Source organism: Zea mays, chromosome 2 (assembly GCF_902167145.1).
Source record: "Zea mays cultivar B73 chromosome 2, Zm-B73-REFERENCE-NAM-5.0, whole genome shotgun sequence".
NCBI classification, from domain to species: Eukaryota; Viridiplantae; Streptophyta; class Magnoliopsida; order Poales; family Poaceae; genus Zea; species Zea mays.
Window position 1 is genome coordinate 154,539,236 of NC_050097.1, and position 8,592 is coordinate 154,547,827.

The following is an 8,592-nucleotide window of genomic DNA, read 5'->3' on the forward strand; positions in this document are numbered from 1 at the left end:
TAATACCCACATAAACTATCCACCAAAAAGATCTCAATGTTTTTATTGATTATCTCTGCTCTTCACATAATATGTTTTATGAACGCACGGGTATCATAGGCAGCAAATCAGAGACCTCATCCCTCACCCCTCACTTCCAAGAGGCAGGAAAAGAAGCCCAGCCGGAGCAGCTCCAAACCGAGAGGTACCCACATCAGGCGTCAGTCCGAGAAGGGCGAGAGAGTGCAAGTGTCTCCCCAACCCTAGACCCGCCGAAGCGACACAACACCACCACCAACTCCATAACATATGCCGACTGCTGCTACGCTACAGTCCTTGGTTGTCCAATATCTCAGACCTAGACTCCTCATCGCCAAGATAACCTAAATGTGGCAGGCGCCACCATCTCCTCCTCGACGGCACGCACAGAGAATGGCCAGGAGCATGACCGACTCGTCTCGTACCCGCGTCGACGAGCGTCGGTCGGCTCGCGGCTGCGACCGCGGGCGGGGGCAGCAGGTTGGGGAGGAAGAACAGGACAAAGGTCGGGAAGACGAATAGGACGTCCGACGACGGCAAAAACGATGATGTGCGCATGATGTGAAACATCCTCGTGGACATGCAATAGCCACTGCGCGAGTCGGTGTCGAGACTGGTGTCAGACAAATACATACTGGGAGGAGGCGTCTGCTCCTACGCCCTCTGCCGAGAATGTGGTGGTGCGAAGGTGGAGGCACGAGGGGGAAGAGAAAAGAAGCAGGATGGTGAACGAGGTGGTGGCAACTGAGACGAGGACCATCATTACCGTGCGGAGGTATAGATGGCCAAATGGGTCGTGTCTGGTGAGCCGGCCTGAGGTACGACTTATTTAATAGTGCATGTGGCAACCCGGCACGAGCGTCGTGCGGTGCTTGGGTCGTAGCCTCGACCCATAGTGCTGATCCGGCACGATTATTTTTTATTTTACAAAAAACATATATACATATGTACAATTTATAAAAACCTGAGCATGATGTTCTACTGGTTAGACAGCTTCACTCAGTATCTCTCACCCTTCTTCTATTATAGGGTGTGAGTTCAAACCCCAGCTCCTGTATCACTTTTTTAATATTTTACGCTGATTTAACCAAATAAATGACATGTCAGCAGCCAGTGTGTCGTGCCTGGCCTAGCGGGCCCGTGCCGGATCGTTGTTTGACCCTTTATATGTAGAGGTGTGGTTTATGTGAGGGGGTTATTTGTAAAAAAATAACGTATGTGTGCTTTCAATATAGTATAGATTATTATATATAAGTTAAAAGGCTGACTGTAACCATCCTTGCATTTGCATCCAACAATCGGCAATATTATTAGCCTTCCTCTTAGCGAGTTACCGTTGGGTAGCTGCATTTGCATTGCATCACTGGTCTGATCCGGATTTGCACACAAGGCAGCGACGCTAGCTAGTGCACCGGGGAGCCCGAACCCGGAAGCGTTGCTGTCGTCCGTGCCTTTTCTACAAGTTCTTGTCTTTGCTCTTCCTCGGTCACGCGTTCTTCTTCTTCTTCGTCATTCCTCCTGCTTTCTCTTTTCACCACGGCTGAATCATCGCCTCGATCGACCGGTCATCTATATACGGCGAGACGTGAACGTGAGAGGTCGGTGGGGCGAGGTCGGCGTGAGCCACGAGCCAACGAACGAAAGGCATGGCGAAGAAGACGAGAGCTAGTAGCTATCTGCCCCATGCATCGCTGTCTCGGCTGTGTGGCTACCGCCTGTTCCGATGCGTATCCCAGTGAGATTCTCTCGTGGCGTCTCCATCGATCGTTGTCCCGCTTTGTTTGTCACCGTTTCGCTGTCCAGCGCGAGGGCCAAGGCGCTCGCTCGCTCGCCGCCGCCGCCGCCCGTCGTCGGCATGGGAGCACGGGGCGGGTGGGCGCGCATGCATGCCGTTGCGAGCGGCAAGTTTCCCCTGTTTCTTTCTGCTTTTTATTTTCTTGTGGCTGTATTTGGTAGAGATAGATCTCGGCTTTTCAAACAGGAATGCAGCATGTTTTGTACTACTACATGTCTCTCGTCCGTTTTTTTAATTTGTTTTTCATAAAACGGCAGGATCGAGCTTGTTGCCCAATTAGCCAAGATCTTCAGCTGCCTTGCTCAAAGCACCGTACGTTAAAAATATCACAAATAATAACCACTATAATAGAGGGTACAGATCGAGTTAAGGGTTGTAAGTGGGCTGTATAATAAAACGAAGAAGAAAGAAGATAAATAGGCTATAAATTTAAGAAAACGTGCAAGCAGTTTAGAGATAATCTAACTATTAAGTTAACTATTAAGTTGTATGTACCGACTAATTCAACCAAAACATTATGCGGGTAGAAAAAATATGAGCAATTCACTTATATTATATTTCAACATTCCTCATAATGCCGAACCTCTTTTAGGTCTCAAAATATGGAATATGAATAAACAACAATTATTTTACTTTTAATTATGCTAACTATGATTCAAACTCGAGACCTTTTGCTTTGATACCATATTAAGATTATTTCCAAGAGTCTTTCTAAATTTCGCTCTCTAAATTATCATTTGGGGAGTCATTTACATAAAATCGCTTTCTACTTCTTTTCAATCACCAACAATTTTTCTATATCTTGTTTGTACTCTAGAAAACCATTCACGTTATCTATCTTTGGATAACAAGAATCCCGAAATATAAGATGACTATATTTAAATAACCATTTAAATAAGCTGTTGGAGTGTATATTTTTTTAAAATCTCTATTTATACCCATTAGGAATAATATAGAGAGTCTCTTAGAGTTTTCTAAGACCCTGTTTGGAAGCAAACTAGTTTTTAAGAATCAGATTTCTATCTAGTTTCTAGAAACTAGTTTATAAAAAAACTTGTTTATTGTGTTTGGAACCACCTCAATTTTCATAAACTAGTTTTAGCTAGGAGAGGGTAGCTTCTTGGTTCGTAAGAAACCGAGAATCTAATTTGTATAAACTAGTATGTTTAGAACCACCTCAGTTTTCATAAACTAGTACTTAAAAACTAGGTGCTTCCTAGCACAAGCAGACCCTAAGTTGTATACACCAACCAATTCAACCACAAAGTTTAAATTGTTAGGAAGAGATAGTCAATTCACTTATATTATATTTAAACACTAACTAATGTATAATAAACAGTCATGCATATGAGTTGGAAGTGCACATATAGCCAACAAAATATTGTATTATTAGTCTTATTCTAATATTCCCATAAAAACAATTTGTCAAAACATGAATTACATCGAGGTGAAAATAAATGGCGGCCAAAGTTGGCAAAAAGTACTTCATGATGTTCATAGATAATTGCAGTAGATTTTGCTAAATGTGCTTGTTAAAATTAAAAAGATGAAACATTACGTCATTTTAAGATCTATAAAGTTGAGGTAAAAAATCAACTTGAGAAGAAAATTAAATAATTATGGTATGATCACATGTGAGAATATTTCTCAAGTGAGTTTTCTAAGTTTTGTATGGAGCACAATATTATTCATGAGAGGACATCATCATACTAACCATAATCCAATAGGATTGCTGAGATAAAAAACCACAGTCTAACTGATCAGTTGGTCAATATCGTGTTAGAGACAACATGATTATCTAAAGAATGGTGGGTGAGACAATTATAAAAGTGAGCCATGTCCTAAATAAAGTATCAACAAAAGACAAATTACACCATTAGATGAATGAGAAAAAAGTAAATAATTTTTCTTACACGTGAACATGAGTTTGTTTGGCCAAGGTAAATATATCAATCAAAAAGAAGTGAAAGCTTGTGTATTTCTAAGATATACTTTAACATATTAGTAGAAAAAGTTCTATGCCTACTACGAAGTCTAATTTTTATAAGTGGTTCTGGTTATCAAACGGCAGTGAAATAAAATGGCCGACCTGATTCAAGGAACCACCAACGAAAACATGTTTTTACTAGTGCAAATCATGCCACGTGCCGCTTCAACGGTGCCCCGTGTGCGCCCTATCGCGAGGGTGAGAGCGCTTGCGCCTACTGCGGAAGGGGGAGCTCTAATATCTCTCTTCCGCTAATCAGTACATTTAACTATGAAATTAACTGTTTTTAAATTTAGTTACTTGCCGACAATATATATTATGTACCACAAGTATGGTAGTATTTTTAAAACTACAAAACTGATGTAAAAAAAGTTAAATAACCGAGTTAAAAAGAAAAGGGGATCTGAATAGGGGATGTTTAAAGGGAGGATGAAATAGAGTGAATAATAATTGAGGGAGATGTATTTAAATATGAATAGAAATTATGAGGGGGTGATTTAAGAGGGGGGGAATGGTTGAGATTGTGTTCAACGGTGAACGCTCTTGTATTCCTGTAAATGTTTAGGGGCACTCTTGCACTACTTCGGTCACTCTACAGCCTCCACCACCGGCCTGGTGCACAAGCACCCATGCAAGCGGACACCAAATGTGGGGGAACGCCTGCTGGGCCTCTTGTCTTGATTTTTATGGTTTACGGTATTTGTCGGGGACCATAATTAGGGGTATCCTCAAGACGCCTAATTCTCAGCTGGTAACCCCCATCAGCATAAAGCTGCAGAGGCCTGATGGGTGCGATTAAGTCAGGGATCAGTCCATACGAGCGACTTGATCACGCCTCGCCCGAGCCTAGCCTCGGACAAGGGCAGCCGACCCCGAGAGATTTCTGTCTCGCCCGAGGCCCCCCTTTAACGGCGGACATATCTCCGGCTCGCCCGAGGCCTTGCCTTCGCTGAGAAGCAACCCTGACTAAATCGCCGCACGGACCGACCGAGTCGCAGGAGCATTTAACGCAAAGGTGGCCTGACACCTTTATCCTGACGCGCGCCCCCCGGCAGAGCCGAAGTGACCGCCGTCACTTCGCTGCTCCACTGACCGGTCTGACAGAAGGACAGCGCCGCCTGCGCCACTCCGACTGCAGTGCCACTCGACAGAGTGAGTCTGACAGGCAGTCAGGCCTTGCCAAAGGCGCCATAGGAAACTCCGCTCCGCCCGACCCAGGGCTCGGACTCGGGCTAAGCCCCGGAAGACGGCGAACTCCGCTCCGCCCGACCAAGGGCTCGGACTCGGGCTAAGCCCCGGAAGACGGCGAACTCCGCTCCGCCCGACCCAGGGCTCGGACTCGGGCTAAGACCCGGAAGACGGCAAACTCCGCTCTGCCCGACCCAGGGCTCGGACTCGGGCTAAGACCCGGAAGACGGCGAACTCCGCTCCGCCCGACCCAGGGCTCGGACTCGGGCTCAGCCCCAGAAGACGACGAACTCCGCTCCGCCCGACCCAGGGCTCGGACTCGGGCTAAGACCCGGAAGACGGCGAACTCCGCTCCGCCCGACCCAGGGCTCGGACTCGGGCTCAGCCCCAAAAGACGACGAGCTCCGCTTCGCCCGACCCCAGGGCTCGGACTCCGCCCTGGCCTCTGCCGAACGACCTCCGCCTCGCCCGACCCAGGGGCTCGGGCTCGGGCTCGGCAACGGAAGACAGACTCGACCCCAGCTTCGGAGGAGCCCCCACGTCGCCCGGCCTCGGGCGCGGGCCCGCCACGTCAACAGGGAGCGCCATCATCACCCTACCCCGAGCCGACTCGGGCCGCAGAGAACAAGACCGGTGTCCCATCTGGCTAGCTCCGCCAGATAGGCAATGATGGCGCCCCGCGTGCCCTGTGACGACGGCGGCTCTCAGCTCCCTTACGGAAGCAGGGGGACGTCAGCAAGGACTCGACCGCTCCAACAGCTGTCCCTCCGCCAGGCTCCGTTGCTCCTCCGACAGCCACGACATCATACCAGCAGGGTGCCAAGATCTCTCCGCCTGCCACATTGGCATGTACTTAGGGCGTTAGCTCTCCCTCCGCTAGACACGTAGCACTCTGCTACATCCCCATTGTACACCTGGATCCTCTCCTTACGCCTATAAAAGGAAGGACCAGGGCCTTCTTAGAAAAGGTTGGCCGCGCGGGACGAGGACGGGACAGGCGCTCTCTTGGGGCCGCTCGCTTCCCTCACCCGCGTGGACGCTTGTAACCCCCTACTGCAAGCGCACCCGACCTGGGCGCGGGACGAACACGAAGGCCGCGGGATTTTCACCTCTCTCACGCCCGTCTCCGGCCACCTCGCTCTCCCCCCTTCGCGCTCGCCCACGCGCTCGACCCATCTAGGCTGGGGCACGCGGCACACTCACTCGTCGGCTCAGGGACCCCCCGGTCTCGAAACGCCGACAGTATTTATTAGTTGAAAAAATGGTAATAGATAAGGCTATCTGCAGCGGTTCCCTCTAAAATTTTCTCCCTATATCACTTTTTGTGTCACATCATCAACATTTCACCCTCTATTTTTTCATCTCCCGCAGCGGTTCCCCCTAAATACTTCCCCTATACCCCACTACAACTATAAAATATCATTTTCTATATCTACTATCAATTTTTATCAACTAACAATTACTCGTGGACCCCACATCACAGTGTTTGAGGGGATGAACAGTGACACGCTATATCTGGAGGGAGAGAGAAGGGGGCCGGTGCGTAAGGGGCGCTGTAGGGGGCAGCGCTGCGGCCGTGGAGTGCCCCCTGCATGCGCCATGCAAGGGGAGAGGATGCCCATCGTTCACCGCTGCAGTTAGCCTAATGAATATGTATGAGAAATGATATTTTATGATTGTACACTACCGGACACAGCTCCTTTGCCGAGTGTCTCAGACACTCGGCAAAGGCTATTTTACACTCGACAAAGGCTTTGCCGAGTGTAACACTCGGCAAAGAACGCTCGGTGAAATGTACATCGGCAACAGCCTCTTTGTCGAGTACTTTTTGTCGGGCACTCGGCAAAAAATTTGTCGAGTGCCATTTGACACTCGGCAAAGAAAAGTCACCGTCACGGCGCCAAGTGACGGTGACGGATCCTTTGCCGAGTGTCTTCTTTGGCACTCGGCAAAGAGGCCAATTTTGACGAGTGTCTGCTCTCACGGCCCTCGGCAAAGACGGGTCCAGTGGGCCCCACCGCCAGTCCCTGTGCCGAGAGCTCTCGTAGGCACTCGGCAAAGGAGGCTTCTTTGCCGAGTGTCTAGTGGGCTGGCACTCGGCAAAGAGTCCTCCAGTGGGCCCCTTTGCTAGTCCCTTTGCCGAGTGCCTTGACCACAGCACTCGGCAAAGATGGCTTTACCGGTTCCCAGGTTTCCTTCTTTGCCGAGTGCCATGGTCAGCACTCGGCAAAGATGGCTTTACCGGTTCCCAGGTTTCCTTCTTTGCCGAGTGCCAAGGTCATAGCACTCGGCAAAGCTACCCTTTGCCGAGTGTTACACTCGGCAAAGTGACCAGGAAGTCCCTTTTTTATTTGTTTTTGTTGTTCCATCCAAACAAACAAAAGATATATATCATTCACATCACATTATATATCAATTGCATCACAGAATCAACACATTTATGATCAACACCATATATATCACAAATATCACCACATAAATTAGGTTTCACAGCACATAAGTCTCACTAAGTATCTCACAAGACCAAGTATAACTAACATCACCAACACTCACAAATATAAGTCTGGATCATCACAAAACAGATCATCAACGAGGTGGGCATCTGGACTGGTTCGGCGAAGGGCTAGACGAAGCGTGAGGGTTATTCGACGCCGCCGATTGACCCTGCACAGAGAAGAGATTTGTCGGCATTTCGAGACCGGGGGGTCCCTTGGGCCAACGAGTGAGTGTCGCCGCGTGACCCAGCCCAGATGGGTCGAGCGCGAAGGGGGAGAGCGAGGCGGCCGGAGACCGGCGTGAGAGAGGTGGGAATCCCGCGGCCTTCGTGTTCGTCCCGCGCCCAGGTCGGGTGCGCTTGCAGTAGGGGGTTACAAGCGTCCACGCGGGAGAGGGAGCGAGCGGCTCCTAAGCGAGCGCCTATCTCGTCCTCGTCCCCGCGCGGCAAACCCTCTCTAAGAGGGCCCTGGTCCTTCCTTTTATAGGCGTAAGGAGAGGATCCAGGTGTACAATGGGGGGTGTAGCAGAGTGCTACGTGTCTAGCGGGGGAGAGCTAGCACCCTAAGTACATGCTGTCGTGGCAGCCGGAGAGATTTTGGCACCTAGCTGGTGTGATGTTGTGGCCGTCGGAGGAGCGATGGAGCCTGGCGGAGGGACAGCTGTCGGAGCGGTTGGGTCCTTGCTGACGTCCTCTTGCTTCCGTAAGGGGGCTGAGAGCCGCCGTCGTCACAGAGCATGCGGGGCGCCATCATTGCCTATCTGGCGGAGCTAGCCAGATGGGACGCCGGTCTGGTTCCCTGCGGCCCGAGTCAGCTCGGGGTAGGGTGATGATGCCGCCTCCTGTTGACGTGGCTGGCCTGCGCCCTAGGTTGGGCGATGTGGAGGCTCCTCCGAAGCCGAGGTCGAGTCTGTCTTCCGTGGCCGAGGCCGAGTCCGAGCCCCTGGGTCGGGCGAGGCGGAGGTCGTCGGCTGAGGCCAGGGCGGAGTCCGAGCCCTGGGGTCGGGCGAAGCAGAGTTCGTCGTCTTCTGGGACTTAGCCCGAGTCCGAGCCCTGGGTCGGGCGGAGCGGAGTTCGCCGTCTTCTGGGACTTAGCCCGAGTCCGAGCCC